The sequence below is a fragment of the Bos indicus x Bos taurus genome, chromosome 9 (genome assembly GCF_003369695.1).
Source record: "Bos indicus x Bos taurus breed Angus x Brahman F1 hybrid chromosome 9, Bos_hybrid_MaternalHap_v2.0, whole genome shotgun sequence".
NCBI lineage: Eukaryota > Metazoa > Chordata > Mammalia > Artiodactyla > Bovidae > Bos > Bos indicus x Bos taurus.
In genome coordinates this window covers 1,974,469-2,002,290 of record NC_040084.1, presented here as the reverse complement: position 1 = coordinate 2,002,290, position 27,822 = coordinate 1,974,469, and positions in this window count along the sequence as shown.

Sequence of the window (27,822 nt, the reverse complement as noted above, 5' to 3'; positions counted from 1 at the left end):
AAAAAAATGGTGCTGTTATTCATTAAATGCTTACATAAGATATAGGGATTTTATTGGGAAGAAAACAATAAACTTATTTGTGGCTATGTTGATTTTGACACGTTAGAGGTAAGTATTCTATTGAGAATTTGAACATATGTCAGATCCTAGACTGGGACTGGGAACGGTGATTCATTACTATAGTAAAAAAGAGAGACAAAGAATGAAGATATTTCCATGGTAAAGCTAATGGTGAAATCTAATTTGGGGAAAAGCTTAAAGTGATAATGTTAATACCTTTTATTTTTTCAAGAAAAAAATATATAATACATTCCACAACATAAATATAATATATATGTATGTATTTATGTTTGTATGTTTGCCAGAAATGGTAGAGACATAACAGACAACAAGAAAAAAAAAAAAAACTATCAAAGGAGATTTCTGTGGAGGAGAGAGAGAGAACAAGATTAACCAAGAACAATCTATGCTTTAGACAACTAAGAATTTTCTTTTTTATATTTTAAATAATAATTTTTATACTGAAATAATAATAAATAGTAAATATGAGATGAAGAATTTGGGATAAAGAGCATCCTATATCTCTTTAAGGTGCTTAACCTTCTTCTGTGTCTAAAAACTTCATGAGCTGACATTTAGTTTTTAGATGAAGATAAAGAACTTTGATTTTACGGACAGTAAGTGTGCTTTTTCTGTATAGCAGAAAGATCAAACTTATTAAATAAATTTCTTAAATTTCTTCCCATCACTTAAGAAAAAAATGAACACACATTGCCAAATTGAAATAGTAGTGAATAAAGTCTAAAAGAAATAGAGATGTTTTGTCTTCACAGAGTAACTGCTGAACAATTCTCTGCATGATGTACCACTGCCCCCTGTTAAAAAGATCAAGTGGCCCAAGGATATTTGCAGCACAGCTCCTCTCTGCCAATAAAAGACATAGATAAATTCATAATACCATTCAGAATAGATTTTAAATATCTATTGAAGTTCATAGGCTTCTATGCAACTTATATAGAAGATTAGTCTGTATCATTTGTGAAAAATGTCACCAGCATATATGTGTGTGTGTATGATTTTTGATCTTTGACATATATGGGCTTATTCACTGTTTTCCTACTAGTAAAACACATTTAACTTATTAAATTGCAGCAAGATCCAGAATATATATTTTTACTTAAATTACACGTTAATTTCATTAAAAACCAATGAATATGGCTCTGTCACTTTTTTCTAATGTTAATCCTATTTTTGCAGCATCTTATCAATGAGATTTCAGGGATTGACAGAAAGGTCACTCAGTTCAGTCACTCAGTCCAGTCACTCAGTCATGTACGACTCTTTGCGACTCCATGTACTGCAGCACATCAGGTCTCCCTGCCCATCACCAACTCCAGGAATTGACTCAAAATCATGTCCATCCAGTTGGTAATGCCACCCAACCACCTCATCCTCTATTGTCCCTTTCTCCTCCCATCTTCAATCTTTCCCGGAATTAGGATCTTTTCCAAAGAGTCAGTTCTTCACATCAGGTGTCCAAAGTACTGGAGTTTCAGCTTCAGCATCAATCCTTCCAATGAATATTCAGGGTTGATTTCCTTTAGGATGGACTGGTTGGATCTCCTTGCAGTCCAAGGGACTCTCAAGAGTCTTCTCCAACATCACAGTTCAAAAGCATCAATTCTTCGGCGCTCAGCTTTCCTGATAGCCCAACTTTCACATACATACATTACTACTGGAAAAACCGTATCTTTGACTAGACAGAACTTTATTGGCAAAATAATGTCTGCTCTTTAATACGCTGTCTAGGTTGGTCATAGCTTTTCTTCCAAGGAGCAATTATCTTTTAATTTCATGGCTGAAATCACCATCTGCAGTGATTTTGGAGCACCCCAAAATAAAACCTCTCACTGTTTCTAAATTTTCCCTGTCTATTTGCCAAGAAGTGATGGGACCAGATGCCATGATCTTAGTTTTCTGAATACTGAGTTATAGGACAACTTTTTCACTCTCCTCTTTCACTTTCATCAAGAGGCTCTTTAGTTTTTCTTTGCTTTCTGCCATAAGGGGAGTGCCATCTGTATTTCTGAGATTATTGATATTTTTCCTGGCAATCTTGACTCCAGCTTGTGCTTCATCCAGTCTGGCATTTCACATGATGTACTCTGCATATAATATACATTATTTCTGTTAAAAGGCAAAGACATCACTTTGCCAACTAAGGTCCATGTAGTCAAACTATGGTTTTTCCAGTAGCCATGTAAGGATATGAGAGTTGGATCATAAAAAAAGCTGAGCACTGAAGAATTGATGCTTTCAAACTGTGGTACTTGAGAAGACTCTCTAGAGTCTCTTAAAATGTGAAGAGATCAAATCAGTCATTCCTAAAGGAAATCAGCTCTAAATATTCATTTGAAAGACTGGCTGAAGCTCCAATACTTTGGATACCTGATGCAAAGAGCCAACTTATTGAAAAAGACCCTGACACTGGGGATGATTGAAGGCAAATGGAAAAGGGGTTGGTGAAAGATTAAATGGTTGGATGGCATCACTGATTCAATGGACATAAATTTGAGCAAACTCTAGGAGATGGTGGAGGACAGAAGAGGATGCTGCAGTCAATGGAATTGCAAAAAGCTGAACATGACTTTACAATTGGCCAACAAAAAATCAGGCATCATTAAAACTAGCATTGAAATTAATGTCACAAAAATTGTTACCTCTGATTTTTTCTGAACTAATCGGCAAATATCACATCAAGGAGATATCAATTTAATTTTAAAGAACTTCAGGAGAGTGTTTTATTGTGAACAGTGCAAATAAGTATAAGCTTAATTCACTCTAATTATCAGCAAAAGTATTTCCTTGTTAGAGACATTTTCTTGTTAAAGGCAAAAGGTTTAGACTATGACTTTACAAACTTCTATTGCTCCTGACAGGAGTACAGTAAATTTTCAAATCATTTTACAGTCATGGCACCAGATATTTTATTAAGAACAGAGAATTAAATAATGTAATTCAAATAGAAATTGAACTTGTTGCTTCTTAGCACCTGTTCACAAAATGAAGGAGTTAGGATTATCATAAATCAATTATAATGTGCTGCACTATGGTCAATATATCTTTCATTTGAAATACTTCCCATCAAAATAATTGTTTCAGTGATTTCTTTGTCTGGGATATCTGTAAAATATTTATCAGTTTAGTGGTTAAGATGTGCCTGTAGGAATGTCAGGATAATGGTATATGTAATAATATCCTGAATCTGAAATCCTGCCATTAAAGTTTGGTTTTGCAGAAATGATTGAAACACATGTTTCATATTTCTGATTTATAAAAATAAGGATGAAATTGATTCTTAAGTTAAGGTACTATCCCCAATATATCTTTAAGAAAAATACTAAACATAATGGTAAAAGCCCTGCAGAAGTTGAAAATGAATACTCAAATTTAATGTCATATGTCTGTAACTTTTCCTAAATATGAAAGCCTTTCTTTCAACTAACTTTAGAATACTCTATTTCCCTGTGAGGGCTACAGGGCAAGAAGAGTAAAGTAAACAGTGTTAAGTCATTTATCTACTTTTTAGCCATTGGTTCAAATTCAGTCAGAGAAGCTAACTTTTTTTTTTTTTTTTCTTTTTGTCAGGAAGAGTCACAAAGAGAAATTTAATACTTATAGCTTCTAACTAGTGTGCAGTTACTGAATTCAAAAACCACGGTACATAAGTTTCAGAAAAGCTATTTAGTTTAGTTGTGTAAGGTCTTGAGAATCCAAAATGACTGTGGAAAGTGAACAGTGAGAGTATAAGCATGGAAATTATATATTTTAGAGGAATTTAAATTAATATGTGTGTCATACAATATCTCATCATACAAAATAATAAAAAGTGAATGTTACTGTGCTATTTCTTTTATGCCTCCCTTGAGTATTTGAAAAGGCTTGAGGGAGGTTCAGATTCCATTATGCCTAAATTAGAATCCTAGTCTAGGAGAAGAGCAAGAAAGTTTAATTTTCAAAGTCATCATGGCATGGCAGGAAAAAATATCAAAGACCTCAGATTGTCTGTTGTTCTTGCTTAGTCACTAAGCTATGTCCGAATCTTTTGCGACCCCATGGACTACACCATTCCAGGCTTCCCTGTCTTTCACTATCTTCCCAAGCTTTCTCAAACTCATGTCCATTGAGTCAGTGATGCCATCCAACAATCTCGTCCTCTGTCACCCCTTTCTCCTTTTGCCCTCATTTCCCCCCAACATCAGGGTCTTTTCTAATAAGTTGTTTCTTTGCATCAGGTAACCAAAGTGTTGGAGTTTCAACTACAGCATCAATCCTTCCAATGAATCATCAGGGTTGATTTCCTTTAGGATTGACTGGTTTGATCTCCTTGCAGTCCAAGGGACTCTCAAGAGTCTTCTCCAACACCACAATCCAAAAGCATCAATTGTTTGGTGTTCTGCCTTTTTCATGATCCAACTCTTACATCCATATATGACTACTGGACAAACCATAGCTATGACTGTATGGACCTTTTGGCAAAGTGATGTCTCTATTTTTTAATATGTTGTCTAGCTGTATCATAGCTTTTTTTTCTTTTTTCCCCAAGGAGAAAGTATCATTTAATTTCAAGTCTGCAGTCAGCATCCACAGTGATTTGTGAGCACAAGAAAATAAAATTTGCCACTCTTTCCACTTTTTCTCAAGCTATTTACCATGAAGTGATGGGGCTGAATGCCTTGCTGTTATAGATGAATGCAAATGAAACCTGGAAGATTGCCATCTGTGGATGCTATTGCATTACTGCTAAGTAGGAGGATATGTAAAAGGGACATAGACCAGGAAATGTAAACAAGGAATTGAGAACCAGTTATAGAAGGAAAATGGTTCAAAAGTAAAATCTAACAAAATTATGCATTAAAAACCTCTGGAATTAGCCTCAATTAAAATAAATAAATTTATACTAAAAAAATAAACTTTGGAAGATAAGGCTACTAAATAGCTTTCCTTCAAAGGACTCTAGACATAATCTAAAAACAGAGTAATCTTATTACTGAACACCATATTTATTTACTTTCTTCTAAGAATTCAAATTCAAACTCAGTGATCACTGCAAAGAAATAAGGAAAACAATAGAATGGGAAAGACTAGAGATGTCTTCAAGAAAATTAGAGATACCAAGGGAACATTTCAGGCAAAGATGAACATAAAAAAGGAAAGAAATGGTATGGACCTAATAGAAGCAGAAAATATTAAGAAGAAGTGGCAAGAACACATGGAAGAACTATACAAAAAAAGATCTTCACGACCCAGTTAATCATGATGGTGTGATCACTCACCTAGAGCCAGACATCCTGGAATGTGAAGTCAAGTGGGCCTTAGGAAGCATCACTACAAACAAAGCTAGTGGAGGTGATGAAATTCCAGTTGCGCTATTTCAAATCTTAAAAGATGATGCTGTAAAAATGCTGCACTCAATATGCCAACAAATTTGAAAAACTCAGCTGTGGCCGTAGGACTAGAAAAAGTCAGTTTTCATTCCAAACCCTAAGAAAGGCATTGCCAAAGAATGTTCAAACTACCAAACAATTGCACTTATCTCACACACTGCTAAGGTAATGCTAAAAATTCTCCAAGCAAGGCTCCAACAGTTCATGAACTGTGAACTTCCAAATGCTAATGCTGAATTTAGAAACGGCAGAGGAATCAGAGATCAAATTGCCAACATCTGCTGGATCATGGAAAATGCAAGAGAGTTCCAGGAAAAAAAAAAAACATATATTTCTGCTTTTTAGACTATGCCAAAGCCTTTGACTGTGTGGATCACCACAAACGCTGGAAAATTCTGAAAGAGATGGAATACCAGACCACCTGACATGCCTTTTAAGAAATCTGTATGTAGGTCAGGAAGCAGCAGTTAGAACTGGACATGGAACAGACTGGTCCCGAATAGAAAAAGGAGTATGTCAAGGCTCTATATTATCATCCTGCTTATTTTAATTTATATGCAGAGAACATCATGAGAAAGGCTGGGCTGGATGAAGCACAAGCTGCAATCAAGATTGCCAGGAGAAATATCAATAATCTCAGATATGCAGATGACACCACCCTTATGGCAGAAAGCTTCTTGATGAAAGTGAAAGAGGAGAGTGAAAACGTTGGCTTATAACTCAGCATTCAGAAAACTAAGATCATGATATCCAGTCCCATCACTTCATGGCAAATAAGAGGAAACAATGGAAACAGTGGCAGACTTTGTTTTCTTGGACTCCAAAATCACTGCAGATTGTGACTGCAGCCACGAAATTAAAAGATGCTTACTCTTTTGAAGAAAAGTTTTGACCAACCTAGACAACATATTAAAAAGCAGAGACATTACTTTGCCAACAAAGGTCCGTCTAGACAAGGCTATGGTTTTTCCAGTCGTCATGTATGGATGTGAGATTTGGACTGTGAAGAAAGCTAAGTGATGAAGAATTGATGCTTTTGAACTGTGATGTTGGAGAAGACTCTTTAGAGCCCCTTGGACTGCAAGGAGATCCAACCAATCCATCCTAAAAGAAATCACTCCTGAATATTCATAGGAAGGACTGATGCTGAAGCTGAAGCTCCAGTACTTTGGCCACCTGATGAGAAGAACTGACTCATTGGAAAAGTCTCTAATGCTGAGAAAGATTGAAGGTGGGAGGAGAAGGAGACGAAAGAGGATGAGACAGTTGGATAGTGTCACCGACTCAATGGACATGAGTTTGTGTGAAGTCTGGGAATTTGTGACGGACAAGGGGGCCTGGCGTACTGCAGTCCATAGGTCTCAAAAACTCAGACATGACTGAGAGACTGAACTAAACTGAACTGAATAATTCAAATAAATAATTTTCCTTAATTTGAAGACATAATTTCTCCTTGATAGATATATACATATCAATATAAATCACAGTGGTGAGGTGTTCTCCTAAATTATTTATATTATTATATTCCTGTCAACCTACTGCCCCCAATGCATTTCCACACATGCACCTAGCAATGAAAATATGTATTTTCTAAACACTGGTTATAAAAATACTAGTATGCATATACATATGTGGTGGACAGCCCCACTTCTGAAGTTATTTGTAAAAAGTTTTCCTTTATGATCATGATGTAAGCCTTGAGATAGTGTTTGACACAAATGTCAAATGTAAATTTGCTATTATCATTACTAAATATATATAATCTGTTTACAGAGTGAGTTAAATACAATGGATGAATCAGATTGAAGTTCTTTCCTCATACCTAAAAAGAGAGCCCTGCACACTGTTTTCAAAAAGATAGTGTAACCCCTTATTTTCCTCAACCTTCCTCCATGGAAAGAAGTAAACAAATTTCTTCAGGTTTAGAACTAAAAACAAGAGTGCATTTGGGAAATTTCCAGGCCTGAGCAGGTGGAGGCGAGGAATTTTTTTTTTTCCTGAGAGAGTGAGAGGTAGCAGTCTTGTGTAAATTTTGAGCCTGCCCAAGACTGCCAGGGCCAGAGTCCAGGGCCCCACCTTTACTGACCATTAGGGAAGGGGAACAAAGGGATGCTGCTGTTGAAGGAGTGAAACCACTGTGTGTGATAGCCCTGAACTTACCTGAGACAGCAGCTTTTGAGAAAAATAATATCAGTCTGAACTCTGAGAACAGAAATGTTGCATCACATCTGAAACATGTACTTACATCTGTGCCCAGTTTTATGGCATCACCAAACCCAAGATTCTTGGATGATCCTATGGAAATGAATGAGGGATAGTGTCTAGAAGAAGCAAGATTGAATTTCCTGCCAGATGGTCAGCCGGGGGCTCAGAAGACATTCAATTTGGTGTAGAAAAATAAGGAAATATGACATTTATCATGCCCTATATGTTGAAGTCAAACATGTAAAGCTATGTGCATAAAAAGTAGCAAAATTCTCAAATTTAACAGTGCAGCCTGTGAATTTCTGTTGTTATTTTAAACTTTTTATTTCTATTTATTTACTTATTTGGCCACGTTGTATTGTCAAAGCAAGAGTGTCACTGGAAAAAGGCAGGGAAGACTTCATTCAAAGCGATTGCAGTAGGGGAGAGAGACCAGAATTCAGCCTCTGTTCAACTCCTCTGAAATTTAAGGCAGGACATTTCTGCACAGCTGGGGAAGGGAAATCCTGGGCTTTACCCAGGGGGGAAGTAAGTTTTCTTCCTGATAGGAGGTCGTTGACTGTATGGAGCAGGCACACCCTGCAGTTAAGAATCCTGGCCTCCCAGAGACCAGGAGATGAATCTCTATCTTTCTTGATGATTCCATTTCAAAGGATAGATCCCAGATCTTTGAAAAAGACATTCCTAGTTGTAAAACTGACAAGAGGCTTTAAAAATTTGCATCGCTAAGGGCCAAAGTTTTAACAAAGTCGAGTTTTCTAAAATAAGCAAGCAAGCTCTCTGGGAAAAGGGAGGCCAGGGTCCCTGAGTCAGGAGGAGGTCTGTATAAAGTTTAGTTCAGTAGAAGGGAATGTCGAGGTTGTCTTGGTCAGTGTACAGAGTCAAATACCACAAAATTAAATAACATTTTATGAATCTATTTCAGCATAAGTATAATTTATTCCTATTAGTTTGCAATCCTAATTTTGAAGGTGTTTTTCACTCCTGCTCTCAACATTCTGAAAGCGGGTCTAACCAGGATAAAAGATTTATTCAAAAAAATTACATATACCCTTAGAAATCCCTAGGACCAAGTGACCAAAGCTCTTCAGAGGACTGAATTTATTTATTTTTATTTTATTTTTAATTAAATTTATTTATTTTAATTAGAGGCTAATTACTTTACAATATTGTATTGATTTTGCCATACATCAACATGAGTCCGCCACGGGTGTACACGTGTTCCCAATCCTGAACCCCCTTCCCACCTCCCTCCCCATACCATCCCTCTGGGTCATCCCAGTGCACCAGCCCCAAGCTTCCTGTATCCTGCATCTAGCCTGGACTGGCGATTCATTTCTTACATGATATTATACATGATTCAATGCCATTCTCCCAAATCATCCACCCCCTCCTTCTCCCACAGAGTCCAAAAGACTGTTCTATACATCTGTGTCTCTTTTGCTGTCTCGCATACAGGGTTATCATTACCATCTTTCTAATTTCCATATATATGCATTAATATACCGCATTTGTGTTTTTCTTTCTGGCTTACTTCACTCTGTATAATCAGCTCCAGTTTCATCCACCTCATTAGAACTGATTCAAATGTATTCTTTTTAATGGCTGAGTAATATTCCATATTTAAGTAAGGATCAGTGCTCACACTTAATTAAAAAGGAATTGCAATCCTTAATTGTGTCTCTAAAAGAACATTAAGGGAGATCCATGTCATTACACACAAAATCACATTTCAATTTTTTTTTTTCTCCTCCTCTCCAGTTCTTTCTCTCATTGTAATTGTACAGAACCCTTCAGTCTATGAATTCCACATATCCCCAGGTTTTCTCCCTCTTTTCTCATATTTCTGCCTCTGAAACCTTGTCTCTCCTTCATATTGAATGATAAATTTCATGCTTCTCAAATAAAGAAAATATTCTCTACAAATTATGCCTATTCAAGCTTCTTAAGTCCCTTTGCAACTTGTAGAGTCTGAGACTAATCTGTTAAATAAAATCAGATTGCTACATAGGCAATGAAATGAAGTGACAATTGCTCAGTCATGTCCAACTCTTTGCAATCCCATGGACTATAGCATCCATGGAATCCTCCAGAATCCACCAGAATACTGGAGTGAGTAGCTGTTCCTTCTCCAGGGGATCTTCCAAACCCAGGGATTGAACCCAGATGTCTTGCATTACAGGCAGGTTCTTTACCAGTTGAAACATGAGGGAAGCCCACATAGACAATGCCTATGCATTACAGCTGCTACTATTTTTAATACCATTTGGCAAGGCTCAATCACTGAGACTTCAAACTGAAATAAGCCAATTCAATTCACTCTGCTTTCTAAAAAATGAAGTAAAATAAGGAAGGCTTTGCTAAAATATGAGAGTTTATATTTTGCTACTCAGTTCAGTTCAGTCACTCAGTTGTGTATGACTCTTTGCAACCCCATGGACTGCAGCACGTCCGACTTCCCTTTCCATCAAAAACTCCCAGAATTTACTCAAACTCATGTCCCTCCAGTCGGTGATGCCATCCAACCATCTCATCCTCATTGTTCCCTTCTTGTCCCACCTTCAATCTTTCCCAGCATCAGGGTCTTTTCCAATGAGTCAGTTCTTCACATCAGGTGGAGTTTCAGCTTCATCATCAGTCCTTCCAATGAATATTCAGGGCTGATTTCCTTTAGGATGGACTGGTTGGATATCCTTGCAACCCAAGGGACTTTCAAGAGTTTTCTCCAACACCACGGTTCAAGATCATCAGTTTTTTGGTGCTCAGCTTTCTTTATAGTCTCACATCCATACAAGATGACTGGAAAAAACATAGCTTTGACTAGGCAGACATTTGTTGGCAACGTAATGTCTCTACTTTTTATTATGCTATCTAAGTTGGTCTTAATTTTTCTTCAAAGGAGCAAGCATCTTTTAATTTCATGGCTGTAGTCATGATCTGCAGTGATTTTGGAGCCCCCCAAAATAAAGTATTTCACTTTTTCTATTGTTTCCTCATCTATTTGATATAGTTTTCTGAAAGTTGAGTTTTAAGCCAGCTTTTTCACTTTCCTCTTTCACTTTCATCAAGAGGCTCTTTAGTTCTTTGCTTTCTGCCACAAGGGTGGTGCCATCTGTGTATCTGAGGTTATTGATATTTCTCTCGGTAATCTTGATTCCAGTTTGTGCTTAATCCAGTCCAGCATTTTGCATGATGTACTCTGCATATAAGTTAAATAATCAGGGTGACAGCCTTGACGTACTCCTTTCCCAATTTGGAACCAGTCTGTTATTCCATGTCCAGTTCTAACTGTTGCTTCCTGACCTACATACAGCTTTCTCAGGAAGGAGGTCAGATTGTTTGGTATTCCTATCTCCAAAAGAGTTTTCCACAGTTTTTTGTGATCCACACAGTCAAAGGCTTTTTGCTGTTAATTAAAGGCAAATAATGAGTTGCTCTAATTTATTTGAGAGAAAGGGATGTATGTTTACTATTTTTGATATCTCCAGAGTATAACATAATGTATACAACATGATAAAAATAGTTGTGGAATTGAAAGCAAGGTAGGATTTTAATATCATTATACAATTATGTTCTTAGTTCATTTATTTGTTTGTTTATTCAGGAATATTATAAGAGGAAGATTATGTGTGAAAAAAATTGACCAAGTGCTGTGAAGAATATTGAGTTAATATGAAATAATACCATCCACAGAGAAGTTGCAGTCCTGAGTGTGGTGCAGAAAAGAAAAAAATAATTTTCCATCTACTCTTTTAAGTTCTTGGCAGAGATATCCACTGTGACAAAAGACAAATTAATAGAAGAAGCAAGTTTAATGTAATGCATTCTTCCTATATGGGGCTTTCCAGGTGATTCAATGGTAAAGAATCTTCCTGCCAAGCAGGAGACATGGTTTTGAACCCTAGGTCAGAAAGAGAAGATATTTATATTCATAATGTAAGAGAAGGAAGAAGAAGGAAATGGAGAAGGAAAAGGCAACCCACTACAGTATTCTTGCTGGGAAATCCTATGAACAGTGGAGTCTGGCAGGCTACAATCCATGGATTCACATAAGAATTGGACAAATCTTAGCCACTAAACAATAATTTTTGTGTACATGGGAGAGACCCCGTAAAATCTGATAACTCTTCTAAATGGCCCATGCCACCGCTTTATATACCATCGTAAGATATAGTCAAAATATAGATGTTGGGGACAAGCCTGTTAATGAGCTATTACCAGGGAAACATATTAAACATATAACAGGGTGAGGTTGTTATGCAAATCTAAGTCATAACTTCTTCACTTTCTCAAGTGTTTCTAGAGACTTAGTCATCCTTCCCTTACTGGTAAAAGGGGGAGACACCCTAACAAATTTAGATATCCATTATGAATGTAAATATCTCCTACAAAAGGGTAACTTCTACTCAGTTTTCAGAGCTTTCCCTGCGTCAGCTGTGCCTTAAAAATAATCACCTTAAAATAATGTTTATTCTAAAGGGATGTATTTGGGGTGTCAAATTCTGATCCCCTTCAGTGAGGAGCAGGTCATGGGGAATTATAGGCCAGGACTATGGGACAGAGATAAGCTTTTGTGGGTACACACACACACATATAAATATATATATATATATATATATATATATATATATATATATATATATGTATTTAATTGAAGAAAGAAGGGAAAACCACTAGACCATTCAGGTACGCCCTAAATCAAGTCCCTTATGATTATACAGTGGAAGAAAGAAATAGATTTAAGGGCCTAGATCTGATAGATAGAGCGCCTGATGAACTATGGAATGAGGTTCGTGGCATTGTACAAGAGATGAACACGACCATCCCCATGGAAAAGAAATGCAAAAAAGCAAAATGGCTGTCTGGGGAGGCCTTACAAATAGCTGTGAAAAGAAGAGAAGCCAAAAGCAAAGGAGAAAAGGGAAAATATAAGCATCTGAATGCAGAGTTCCAAAGAATAGCAAAAAGAGATAAGAAAGCCTTCCTCAGCGATCAATGCAAAGAAATTGAGGAAAACAGCAGAATGGGAAAGACTAGAGATCTCTTCAAGAAAATTAGAGATACCAAGGGAACATTTCATGCAAAGAGGGGCTCAATAAAGGACAGAAATGGTATGGACCTAACAGAAGCAGAAGATATAAAGAAGAGGTGGCAAGAATACACAGAAGAACTGTACAAAAAAGATCTTCATGACCCAGATAATCATAACGGTGTGATATCTCACCTAGAGCCAGACATCCTGGAATGTGAAGTCAAGGGCCTTAGAAAGCATCACTACGAACAAAGCTAGTGGAGGTGATAGAATTCCAGTTTAGCTATTTCAAATCCTGAAAGATGATGCTGTGAAAGTGTTGCACTCAATATGCCAGCAAATTTGGAAAACTCAGCAGTGGCCACAGGACTGGAAAAGGTCAGTTTTCATTCCAATCCCAAAGAAAGGCAATGCCAAAGAATGTTCAAACTACTGCACAATTGCACTCATCTCATATGCTAGTAAAGTAATGCTCAAAATTCTCCAAGTCAGGCTTCAGCAATACTTGAACTGTGAGCTTCCTGATGTTCAAGCTGGTTTTAGAAAAGGCAGAGGAACTAGTTATCAAATTGCCAGCATCTGCTGGATCACGGAAAAAGCAAGAGAGTTCCAGAAAAACATATATTTCTGCTTTATTGACTATGCCAAAGCCTTTGACTGTGTGGATCACAATAAACTGGAAAATTCTGAAAGAGATGGGAATATCAGACCACTTGACCTGCCTCTTGAGAAATTTGTATGCAGGTCAGGAAACAACAGTTAGAACTGGACATGGAACAACAGACTGGTTCCAAATAGGAAAAGGAGTACGTCAAGGCTGTCTATTGTCACCCTGCTTATTTGACTTATGTGCAGAGTACATCTTAAGTCAGAGTACATCATGAGAAATGCTAGGCTGGAAGAAGCACAAGCTGGAATCAAGATTGCTGGGAGAAATATAATTGACCTCAGATATGCAGATGACACCACCCTTATGGCAGAAAGTGAAGAGAAACTAAAAAGCCTCTTGATGAAAGTGAAAGTGGAAAGTGAAAAAGTTGGCTTAACGCTCAATATTCAGAAAACAAAGATCATGGAATCTAGTCCCATCACTTCATGGGAAATAGATGGGGAAACAGTGGAAACAGTGTCAGACTTTATATTTTGGGACTCCAAAATCACCGCAGATGGTGATTGCAGCCATGAAATTAAAAGGCGCTTGTTCCTTGGAAGGAAATTATGACAAACCTAGACAGCATATTCAAAAGCAGAGACATTACTTTGCCAGCAAATGTCTGTCTAATCAAGGCTATGGTTTTTCCAGTGGTCACGTATGGTTGTAAGAGTTGGACTGTGAAGAAAGTTGAACACCGAAGAATTGATGCTTTTGAACTGTGGTGTTGGAGAAGACTCTTGACAGTCCCATGGACTGCAAGGAGATCCAACCAGTCCATTCTGAAGGAGATCAGCCCTGGGATTTCTTTGGAAGGAATGATGCTAAAGCTGAAACTCCAATACTTTGGTCACCTCATGCGAAGAGTTAACTCATTGGAAAAGACTCTGATGCTGGGAGGGATTGGGGGCAGGAGGAGAAGGGGATGACAAAGGATGAGATGGCTGGATGGCGTCACCAACTCAATGGACATGAGTTTGGGTGAACTCCGGGAGCTGGTGATGGACAGGGAGGCCTGGCGTGCTGCAATTCATGAGGTCACAAAGAGTCGGACACGATTGAGCCACTGAACTGAACTGAACTGATATATGTATATGTATATATACTCACAACCACATATGTATATACATAATCAATCACAATATGCAAAGAAAAAGTGGTTTTCTTCCAAGCGGAATAAATCGGGAATAACATTGTGTCCAGAGTGGCCACTGAGTTCAAAATAATTACGGTTCTAGCTAGAAGACTGGGTTGGCTGTGCTAGCACCATAAAGAGGTACTGAAAGACGGTGCTTTCTGACACTTAAAAGTGCTTTAAAGGAACAAATATAAGCACTTAGAATAAATATTTATTTTGATCTCTCCCTACATTTATAGTCTATGGGACCTTTTTATGAAGTACATTTTGAAGGTAATTAGCAGTGTTTTGTACTTTTACAGCAAGCAAGATATTCTTATTATGACACATTCTCTTTTAATCTATACTTTTCACAAATGTATTTTATTTTCATCATTAAATACTTACTATTTTTTTTAGTCTTTTCATGTGATAGCATTAAAATAATTGCTATTCTAATGTAGTTTATTAACATTGCTATCTATTATCCATGTTTGCTGAATCCAGATTGCTTTCAGAAAGATCTTTCTATACATTCTATGAAAATTTTTACTTTAAAAAGTAATTCTCAAAATATGATTCCTAGAGCAGCACCATCAATCTTACTTGAAAACTTGTTACAAATGCAAATTATTGTATGCACCCCTAGAGCTACTCAGTGAAAAATTTGGAAGAACAGCAAGCTGTATTTTCATAAGCCCTTCAGATGTTGTGATCATGCTAAACTCTGAGATCCAATGACTTAAAGTATTTACCTTTAGAAAGGAAGTTCAATCTAATTAGTTGAATATATGGAGTCTCTTATCTCCTCAGCCCTCTTTTAGGGCATTTTTCATTACTGAATCCTTGTAATCTGCATTTACTCACTCATGTATGAAGAATAAAATAACCATAAAACTTATTCAGTATGAGTAAAAATCTTAAAATATTTAAATTATCTTTTAGTTTCAATATTTCTACAAAATGTAATACTTTAAGTTTACTGAGTCTACCCTTAATATATTCATAGTACCTAAAACTATAATATTCCTAACAAAATGAAATAAACTAATACTACTTATGCAAACTGAAAATAACAATATTAATAACATAAAAGTTAGTTTCAAAATGTTATAAGAAAATAGGAAAAAAAAAGAAATTAATGAATTCTTAAGTGATATTTTAAATAACTGCTGCACCGAATACCCTTCACAGAAATCCAAACATGGTTTGAAAGAGATAATGATGCATATACATATTGCCTCCAAATCTGGAAGGAGACCTGGGTGGCATCTATACAGTCCACCCACAAAGGCACCAGATGGGATTTTGCCATTTCCACATCATGGGAAGGCCCTAAGTATCTGATGTCTTTGGTAATCAAGAGTTCTGTAAAGAAATTTTAAAGTCAAAATTTATGTACTAATAACTGATATTAACTATTGGGAATGGGCATTTATTTAATTCTCTATGCCTTTACACATTCTTGGATCCCTAGGTGGTGCTAGTGGTAAGAAACCTGCCTGCCAATGCAGGAGACATAACATATGTGGATTCAGTGCCTGGGTCAGGAAGATCCCCTGGAGGAGGGAATGGAAACCCACTCCAGTATTCTTGTCTGGAGAATGCTGTGGATAGAGGAGCCTGGTGAGCTACAGTCCATAGACTTTCAAAGAGTCAGACATGATTGAAGTGACTTAGCATGCAATTTACATATTCTAATAAGCAAAGAATCCTGAATGAAAATATAAGAACATCTTTTCCGACTGCTGAATATCCTGAACTCGCCTAGATTTCTCTGATGCTTTTGCAGAGACACAGTGAATGGGGTTATTTACCCCTTCACCTTAAATGCAGCTGAACTGTGATAACATTTTTCTCCCTGCTCATTGATCTTTGGGAAGTCAAAACAAAACCTACAACCTAGCAAATTAAAGCTACAATAATGTTAACTTTACTCGGATGAATGGATAACTCCATATTTTTTCATGCTGGATCCTTTTCCTCTCAGAGAAAAATTTAGTTACTCTATTGTTACTAAATATTTAGCAAATGCTTAACAGTTGTCAAAAGTCAAACCATGAAGTTATTAAAGATATCTCTATGCTTTTAAATTTTTTTATGTAAATGGAATATGACTTTCTATAGTATTTAGCTTTTTATTAGAAAGTTTTATTTACCTGAACTTATTTGGATACAAGTCTAAGGATTAGCTATATAATAAAACTAATATAATGGTTCAATACATACTCTATCCTGTTTCACCACCACTTTAAAGACACCCTAAACTGTGTAGTCCACAAGAACTGTTAAAATATTTAAGTGGTTTATTTATGCATATAAATTAAGAGTACTCATGCTCACAATGCTTTTACCCTCTATAGTCAACCTGTTTACTTACTGTCCTTTAGTAAAGGGGAAAAAAATGATGAGTCATTTTAGGAAGAGTAACCTGGATATGCTACAGACAATGTATTAGAAGTGAGTAGTCCGAGGAATCATTGAACTATCCTAGCCTGGAGTGAAGTACTGAATTCTGCTCTGGAGTGGTAACCTTTCAAAGGGAGATTCTGTTGAGCTCTTAACACAACACACTGTGCAAGAAAAATTGGCATGATTTAGTTATGTTGTTGTTCATTCACTAAGTCGTGTCCAATTCTTTGTGACCCCATGAACTGCAGCTCAGCAGGCTTCCCTGTCCTTCACTATTTCCAGGAGTTTGTTCAAACTTATATTCATTGAGTCAATGATCCTGTGTTGCCCCTTTCTCCTCTTGCCCTCAAACTTTTCCAGCATCAGGCTTTTTTCCAATGAGCTGTCTCTTTGCATCAGGTGGCCAAAGTATTGGAGCTTCAGTTTCAGCATTAGTCCTTCCAATGAATATTCATGGTTGATTTCCTTTAGAATTAACTGGTTTGATCTCCTTTCTGTCCAAGCGACTCTCAAGAATCTTCTCCAGCACTACACTATGAAAGGATCAATTCTTATATAGATTGAAAGAGACATTTTTTGACAGAATCTTTATATTACAGGAAATTTTACATTAGGAAGAACAGATATTTGAAAATGATGAAATGTGAAAAATATTTGGGCTAAATGTATATGTTGGTGAGAAAAATAAATGTTCCTATACACTACTGAGTTCCTCTGAGTTCTTCTGGTTGCTTTAGAATTACTAATAAATTGACATGCAACAGGTTAAAAATAAACTTAATTTCATGTGGAGGGAAGATCATAAAAATATGGTAAAACCAATACAATATTGTAAAGTAATTAGCCTCTAATTAAAATAAATAAATTTAAATTAAAAAAATATTGCTCAGTAAGTGGCCAAAAGCAGGTAGTTTTTATAAAGTTTTACATAAAAAACTATAAAATGCTGAGGTTTTCACAGACAAAGAAGCTTAGGTTTGAATTCTTAACTAGTAAGGAATTTAAGCAAAGTTTGTATTTGAGTAAAAAATTAATGATGAAGTACAAGATTTGTTTACACAGGCTTTCTTGTCTCTGCTGTTAAGAATATCTGTCCTTAGTCTGCTGTTCCAGAGAAAACATCCTTTACATGGCAAGTTATTTCCTTTATTCGGAAAACAAAAGAGACTCAAAGAATTCTCATAGAAGCTGTTTTTCAAGTAACTTTGCTTTGAAATAATCATTATGCCATTGAGGCATATTTTGAGGAGGGCTGCCCTGAGCCCAAGAGTTCCTTCCTCTGAAATATTTGAGACATTTCACACACTCACAGGTGAGCTGAATGATTCTTCCATTTCATTGAAATAGTCTTCAGAATACATCAGTTTAGTTTAGCTAATTTCTGGAAGTGGTGATTGAAAATATGGCTCTGTGAATGAAATCTAAACTAGTCTTGGTTCAGTACAGTTCAGTCACTCAGTTGTGTCTGACTCTTTGCAAGCCCATGAACGGCAGCACGCCAGGCCTCCCTGTCCATCACCAACTCCCGGAGTTCACTCAGACTCACATCCATCGAGTCAGAGATGCCATCCAGCCATCTCGTCCTCTGTCATTCCCTTCTCCTCCTGCCCCCAATCCCTCCCAGCATCAGAGTCTTTTCCAATGAGTCAACACTTCGCATGAGGTGACCAAAGTATTGGAGTTTCAGCTTTAGCATCAGTCCTTCCAAAGAAATCCCAGGGCTGATCTCCTTCAGAATGGAGTGGTTGGATCTCCTTGCAGTCCAGGGGACTGTCAAGAGTCTTCTCCAACACCACATTTCAAAAGCATCAATTCTTTGGCGCTCAGCTTTCTTCACAGTCCAACTCTCACATCCATACGTGACCACTGGAAAAACCATAGCCTTGACTAGACTGTCCTCTGCTGGCAAAGTAATGTCTCTGCTTTTGAATATGCTATCTAGGTTGGTCATAACTTTCCTTCCAAGGAGTAAGCGTCTTTTAGTTTGATGGCTGCAGTCACCATCTGCAGTGATTTTGGAGCTTCCCAAAAAATAAAGTCTGACACTGTTTCCCCATCTATTTCCCATGAAGTAATGTGACAGATGCCATGATCTTCATTTCCTGAATATTGAGCTTTAAGCCAACTTTTTCATTCTCTTCTTTCACTTTCATCCAGAGGCTATTTAGTTCTTCTTCACTTTCTGCCATAAAGGTGGTGTCATCTGCATATCTGAGGTTATTGACATTTCTTCTGGCAATCTTGATTCCAGTCTGTGCTTCTTCCAGCCCAAGGTTTCTCATGATGCACTTTGCATATATGTTAAATAAGCAGGGTGACAATATACAGACTTGACATATTCCTTTTCTGATTTGGAATCAGTCTGTTGTTCCATGTCCAGTTCTAACTGTTGCTTTCTGACCTGCATACAAATTTCTCAAGAGACAGGTCAGGTGGTCTGGTATTCCCACCTCTTTCAGAATTTTCCACATTTTATTGTGAGCCACAGAGTCAAAGGCTTTGGCATAGTCAATAAAGCAGAAATAGATGTTTTTTCTGCAATTCTCTTGCTTTTTCCATGTCTAGCAGATGTTGGCAATTTGATCTCTGGTTCCTCTGCCTTTTCTATAACCAGCTTGAACATCTAGAATTTCATGATTCACATATTGCTAAAGCCTGGCGTGGAGAATTTGGGCATTACTTTACTAGACTGTGAGATGAGTGAGTCTGGGTTACTGTTATTTTAATAAACAGAAACTTTGGTATATGAGGTGTGTACTTTATAAAAATTGACATGAATAATTTTCCTTTGTGGAAATTATTTTAAACATATATTCAAAAACATGGCATAAATGTAAATATGAGACCGTTGGTTTGTCAAAAAATAGGTGATGGATAAAATGCAATTTAGTATTCTACTTTGAAAAATGCATCATGGCAGCTTAGCCTAATGAATCAGTAAATTGGAAATTATGGAAGCATGTTAAAAATATTGACTGAAAACAAATACAGAACTGAAGTTTCTAATATTATTAGTAATATCATCTCTCATTATTAAAACAATCATGTTAAGTGTAACCTTTTAAAAGTTTTCCTGTGGTTGTTGTTGTTCTTATTTTAATACATGTATCTGTATCTTGGTAAAGGCTGATAATTTACAGAAAAAATATAAAACATAGGAAAGATGAAACTTAAAACATAAACTCATTATCACTCAGATCAGATCAGTCACTCAGTCATGTCTGACTCTTTGCGACCTCATGAATCCCAGCATGCCAGGCCTCCCTGTACATCACCAGCTCCCAGAGTTCACTCAGACTCACGTCCATCGAGTCAGAGATGCCATCCAGCCATCTCATCCTCTGTCGTCCCCTTCTCCTCCTGCCCCCAATCCCTCCCAGCATCAGAGTCTTTTCCAATGAGTCAACTCTTCACATGAGGTGGCCAAAGTACTGGAGTTTCAGTTTTAGCATCATTCCTTCCAAAGAAATCCCAGGGCTGATCTCCTTCAGAATGGACTGGTTGGATCTCCTTGCAGTCCAAGGCACTCTCAAGAGTCTTCTCTAACACCACACTTCAAAAGCATCAACTCTTCAGCGCTCAGCCTTCTTCAGAGTCCAACTCTCACATCCATACATGACCACAGGAAAAACCATAGCCTTGACTAGACGAACCTTTGTTTGCAAAGTAATGTCTCTGCTTTTGAACATGCTATCTAGATTGGTCATAACTTTCCTTCCAAGGAGTAAGCGTCTTTTAATTGCATGGCTACAGTCACCATCTGTAGTGATTTTGGAGCCCCAAAAAATAAAGTCTGACACTGTTTCCACTGCTTCCCCAACTATTTCCCAAGAAGTGATGGGACCGGATGCCATGATCTTTGTTTACTGAATGTCGAGCTTTAAGCCAACTTTTTCACTCTCCACTTTCACCTTCATCAAGAGGCCTTTTAGTTCCTCTTCACTTTCTGCCATAATGGTGGTGTCATCTGCATATCTGAGGTTGTTGACATTTCTCCCGGCAATCTTGATTCCAGCTTGTGTTTCTTCCAGCCGAGCGTTTCTCATGATGTACTCTGCATATAAGTTAAATAAACAGGGTGACAATATACAGCCTTGAGGTACACCTTTTCCTATTTGGAACCTGTCTGTTGTTCCATGTCCAGTTCTAACTGTTGCTTCCTGATCTGCATACAAATTTCTAAAAAGGCAGATCAGGTGGTCTGGTATTCCCATCTCTTGCAGAATTTTCCACAGTTTATTGTGATCCACACAGTCAAAGGCTTTGGCATAGTCAATAAAGCAGAAATAGATGTTTTTTCTGGAACTCTCTTGCCTTTTCCATGATCCAGCGGATGTTGGCAATTTGATCTCTGGTTCCTCTGCCTTTTCTAAAACCAGCTTGAACATCAGGAAATTCAAGGTACACATATTGCTGAAGCCTGGCTTGGAGAATTTTGAGCATTAGTTTACTAGCGTGTGAGATGAGTGCAGTTGTGCGGTAGTTTAAGCATTCTTTGGCATTGCCTTTCTTTGGGATTGGAATGAAAACACCTTTTCCAGTCCTGTGGCCACTGCTGAGTTTTCCAAATTTGCTGGTATATTGAGTGAAGCACTTTCACAGAATCATCTTTCAGGATTTGGAATAGCTCAACTGGAATTCTATCACCTCCACTAGCTTTGCTTGTAGTGATGCTTTCTAAGGCCCATACTTCACATTCCAGGATGTCTGGCTCTAGGTCAGTGATCACACCATCATGATTATCTGGGTCATGAAGATCTTTTTTGTACAGTTCTTCTGTGTATTCTTGCCATCTCTTCTTAATATCTTCTGCTTCTGTTAGGTCCAACCATTTCTGTCCTTTATCGAGCCCATCTTTGCATGAAATGTTCCTTTGGTGTATCTGATTTTCTTGAAGAGATCTCTAGTCTTTCCCATTCTGTTTTTTCCTCGATTTCTTTGCATTGATCGCTGAGGAAGGCTTTCTTACCTCTTTTTGCTGTTCTTTGGAACTGTGCATTCAGACGTTTATATCTTTACTTTTCTCCTTTGCTTTTCACTTCTCTTCTTTTCACAGCTATTTGTAAGGCCTCCCCAGACAGCCATTTTGCTTTTTTGCATTTCTTTTCCATGGAGATGGTCTCGATCCCTGTTTCCTGTACAATATCATGATCCTCATTCCATAGCTCATCAGGCACTCTAATCTATCATATCTAGGCCCTTAAATCTATTTCTCCCTTCCACTGTATAATTATAAGGGATTTGATTTATGTCATACCTGAATGGTCTAATGGTTTTCCCTACTTTCTTAAATTTAAGTCTGAATTTGGCAACAAGAAGTTCATGGTCTGAGCCACAGTCAGCTCCTGGTCTTGTTTTTGCTGACTGTATAGAGCTTCTCCATCTTTGGCTGCAAAGAATATAATCAATCTGATTTCATTATCACTAAATCACCAATTTTAATATATTTATGTATTTCTCTTGAAGATTTTTTTCTTCATATTCACTTTCTATTTTTTGAAAAGATACCTTTGAAGGAAATACCGTTTGAGACATTCAATTCAGTTCAGTTCAGTAGCTCAGTCATGTCCAACTCTTTGCGACCCCATGAATCTCAGCACGCCAAGCCTCCCTTTCCATCACCAACTCCCAGTGTTCACTCAGACTAACATCCATCGAGTCAATGACGCCATCCAGCCATTTCATCCTCTTTTGCCCCCTTCTCCTCCTGCCCCCAATCCCTCCCAGCATCAGAGACTTTTCCAATGAGTCAACTCTTCTCATGAGCTGGCCAAAGTACTGGAGTTTCAGCTTTAGCATCATTCCCTCCAAAGAAATCCAAGGGCTGATCTCCTTCAGAATGGACTGGTTGGATCTCCTTGCAGTTATCCTATATAATATATTTTCAAAAATATTATTTCAAGTGACTGCTTTTGTTCTTTCAAAGAATCTTCCATATTACACTGTCAATTTGTTTAAGTGATTTTTATCTTTTATCACTGTTAGTAACATTGGGATAATTTTCTTTGTATATATATCTTTGCTTTTCAATCTTAGTATTTTATTGTGATATATGTCGAAAAGAGGAGTGTTTCACTTAAGTAAAATATTTTTTTTAAAGAATTTTGTTTAAAGATTTTTGTTAAATCATTGTTTTGAACGGTCATAGTTGTTAACACTTCATCAGAATAGACAGGTTATGATTGTTGTTGTTTAGTGCCTAAGTTGTGTCTGACTCTTTTGTGACCCCCATGGACTGCAGCCTACCAGGCTCTTCTGTCTATGGGATTTCCCAGGCAAGAATACTGGAGTGGGTTGGCATGCACTCCTCCAGGGATCTTTTTCACCCGGGGTCCAAACAGTGTCTCCTGCTTTGGCAGGTGGAACCTTTACCTTTGAGCCACCATGGAAGCCTGTGTGCTTATGATTAGCTTATGTATAAGTAATGGCCATGCTCTGGCCATTACTAGCCATACTCTTGCTACTTAATCTTTATCAAATGATGAATAAACTAAAACCAGAGACCTCACAGCCAGTAAGAGTTGAGCATATCCAGAGCTATTGATGAAGAATCCTGCACCTGTATACAACATAATCCTGTTTTTCTTTTATTCTGGTACATTTTTAATACAAAACCTTAACAATGTGATGGTTAGAAGGAAGAGGAGAGAGAGAAAAGAGCCCCTATCCCAGGCCCACAATATCTATGATTGCTGTTTTATGGTGTGTGACTTCAAGTTTATTCATTTGCCTCTTACTTGTACTGTTCTTTCAGTGAAATTTCCATGTTGTTCTGGATGGTCTAAGGATTAAACAGACAGGAGACAGATTAACAGAAGATTAAACAAAAGCTTAAAGACATGTATATATGGGAGACACCCAGAACTGAGTACCTCCCCCAAATGACCCAAGTCCTTACTTAAGCACTATCCTCAGCTAAAGACAAAACAGGATGTTGAGTATGGGTTGAGTGAGTTAAGAGAGATGACCAAGAAAAGCACAGTAAACAGGGGTAAAACTGTTACGCAGATTTAATTCTTTGTTTTTCCACTGAGTTTCTAAAGATTTGGTCCTCCTTTTCCTCCTGGAGCAGAAGAGGGAGACACCCCAAAAAAGGAGACTTCCTTTACAAATGTCATGTTCTTTGAGGGAAACAAAAAAAAAAAAAAAAAATTAACTCCTTGTTGTTTTCAGACATTTTCACATATCTGGTGTTCTTTAGATAATAACCAGTTTTACTGGAAATAGAACTGCCATATGACCCAGCAATCCCGCTGCTGGGTATACACACGGAGAAAACCAGAATTGAAAGAGACACAATACCCCAATGTATATTTCAGCACTGTTCACGATAGCTTGGACATGGAAGCAACCTAAATGTCCACTGATAGATGAGTGGATAAGGAAGTTGTGGTACATATACACTGTGGGAATATTACTCAGTTATTAAAAAAACAAACAACAACAACAACAACAACAAAAAAAAACCTCACATTTGGGTCAGTTCCTAATGAGGTGGATGAAATTGGAGCCTATTATACAGAGTGAAGTAAAAGTCAGAAAGAGAAACACAGATACAGTATATTAATGCATATATATGGAATTTAGAAAGATGGTAAAAATGGTCCTATGTAGAAGACAGCAAAAGAAACACAGATGTAAAGAACAGATTTTTGGACTCTGTGGGAGAAGGTGAGGATGGGATGATTTGAGAGAATAGCACTGAAACATGTATATTATCATGTGTGGAATAGATGACCAGTACAAGTTCAATGAATGAAGCAGGACACTCAAAGACAGTGCTCTGGGACAACTCAGAAGGATGGGATGGGGAGGGAGGGAGGAGAGGGGTTCAGGATGGGCAGACACATATGTACCCGTGGCTGATTCATGTTGATGTAGGGCAAAAACCACCACCATATTGTAAAGTAGTTTTCCTCCAAGTAAAATATTTTTTTTAAGGAAAATAATAACCAGTCTTAAATATTATGCCAAAGAGACATATTTTGTGGTAGAACACCTCCTCTCTTCAAACATTTATTTATTTATTTTTTAGCATGTCAGAGGCCAGGTGGACTGGTTTCTGGGACTCAGGATTTCTTTTCTTCATTAGCATCCAGAAATCAACAACCACCACAAAAGTTGTGTGGTGACTGGGCAATTGATTTCTTTTTAAATCTTTGACATCTAAGGACATTTTTATTACTTACTATTGTACTTGATTGTGCTTTTCCATTTTGAGAAACATTTCCCCCAGGATACTGAAAAAAAAATTACTATGTTTCAATTATTTGACACCCTTTATTTCCAGAAATATTTAGGATTTTCTTCTATACACAACACAGATTTTGGAACTTTTATAATGATCTATTTTAGTGTAGGTATTTTGTTTATTTATTGTACTGGTGATCTGTGGATACTGTTAGTCTGTAATAATACAGTAGAAAGAGGATACATTTTCAAAAATTCTGAAAATATTTAATATTCATGAAAATATAATTAACAGTTGTCGTAAGAAAATAATATGAATGGAGTATCAAAATAAAATGCATTGAGTAGTTTAAAGTTTACTACCTTTGGAATTAAGTCAGGAGAGTGTAAGTCAAAAGAATTTTTCATATAACAGCCACTTCCCACTACATATAACTTGATATAGAGCATATAAAATATGGAAGTTTCCTGATGTTCTGACACTATCTAGTTTGGAAATCAAACTATAAAGGTGGTATGAAAAAATGTAATTATAAATGTAAAACTTTAAATAATCAAATTCAATTGCACATAAATGTATTATGATAAAGGAAATTAAATATAGAATGATGGTATGGAAATATAGAATACCAAATAAAATTAAATATATATACATTTATTATTTCTAAATATAGAAAATAGTACAGCAAAAGTTTCCCTGCCTTAATAGACTTAACAGTGGGTCTCAATCTATAGAAGTAAAATATAATTTTTTTCTGTATGCTGTCAACAGCATTATTTACTAGAACTTTTAGTAATATTAATCAATGTAGACAGAAATAAATTAGGAAGAAAAGCAAATAAAAAAAGGATCATATCTAGAGTTTCTTTTCATAACTAAAGAAACTAAGTAGTCCTTCAGTATTTTTTAATATCTTTTCCTTAATCCTAAACTATGTCTTTATTTTAATTTTTTTAATTGTATAGGAAAGACTTTATTTTTTTCTCCCAGTTTTATTGAGATATAACTGACATATAATATGGAATGAGTTTAAGATTTATGGAAAAATGATTTGAATTACATTATCATGAAATGATTGCCACAATAACTTTATTAAATATCCATTACTTCATATAGATACAAAATTAAAGAAAAAAATTGTAAAGAAAAAAAATTTCCATGTGATGAGAAGTCATTATTGACTCTCAACAATTTTCATATACAGAACATAAGCTTCATTAATTATATTAATCATGTTTTATATTTTATCCCTAGTAGTTATTTGTCTTATAACTGTATTTTTGTACCTTTTCACCAACTTCATCACCATAAGAAGATGTTACCGTATTATAACTATTTCCTACGCTGTAAATTTCATTCCCTTGCTCTTTTGTTTTGTAACTGGATGTTTGTACCTCTTAACTTCCCTCACTTATTTTACTTACCCTCCTCCTGCTACTGGTGGCCACTTGTTTCTTCTATGAATCTATGACTCTGTTTTATTACATTTTTTTTTGTTTATTTCAGTCATTTCTTTCAGTTTTTAGAGTCGATATATAAGTGAAATTGTACTGTTTTTGTCTTTCTCTGTCTTACTTCTTTTGCTTAGCATAATATACTAGGTCCACCCATGTTTATTGTAGCAAACGACAAGATTTAATTTATTTTTATAGCTCAGTAATATTCCGTTATCATTTATCCATTCATCTGTTGGTGGGTCCTTAGGTTGATTCCTTGTCTTAGCTACTGCAAACAATGCTGCAATTAACATAAGAATGCATATATTTTTCTAAATATTGTTTTGTTTTGTTTGTTTTTTGTAGTAGTAGATTTTTCCCTTTCAATACTTTAAATGTTTCCTGCCATTTCTTTCTGGCCTACAGAGTTTCTGCTGAAAGATAAGCTGTTAAATATATGGGATTTCCCTTGTATGTTACTTAATGCTTTTCTCTTTCTTAGCTTGATAGTATGTGTCTTGACATGTTTTTATCCTTGGTTTTATCCTGTAAGGGACTGATTGTGCCTCTTGGAGTTTATTGACCTTTTCCTTTTCCATGTTGGAGAAATTTTCAACTATAGTCTCTTCAAAAAATTTCTCATACACTTTCTTTTTCTCTTCTTCTTCTGGGGCCCTTATAAATTGAATGTTTTTGCATTTGATATTGTCTAAGAGGTCTCTGAGACTATCCTCATTTTTTTCATTCTTTTTATTTTATTCTGCTCTTCAGAAGTTATTTCCACCATTTTATCTTCCAGCTCACTGATTCTTTCTGCTGCTTCAGATATTCTTCTATTGATTCCTTCTAGAGAATATTTAATTTCATTAATTGTGTTGTTTGTCTTTGTATTTTTATTGTTTAATTTTTCTAAGTCTTTATTGATTCCTGCATTTTCTCCATTCTGTCTTCAAGACTTTTGATCACCTTTACTATCATTATTCTGCATTCTTTATCAGGTAGTTTGTCTATTTCCTCTTTATTTATTTGGACTTCTATCTTTCTAGTTTGTCCCTTCATTTTTGTAATATTTATTTGTCTTTTCATTATTATTTTTTTAATGTATTGTGTTTGAGGTCTCCTTTTCCAAGGTATCAAGTTTGAATTCTTTCTTCCTTTTGATTTCTGCCCTCCTAAAGTTGGTCCAGTGGTTTGTGTAAGCTTCATAAAGGATGAGATTTGTGCTGAATTTTTGTTTGTGTGATTATTTGTTTGTTTTTCCTCTGATGGGCAAGGCTGAGTGAGGTGATAATTCTGTCTGCTGGTGATTGGGTATGTAGTTTTATTTTGT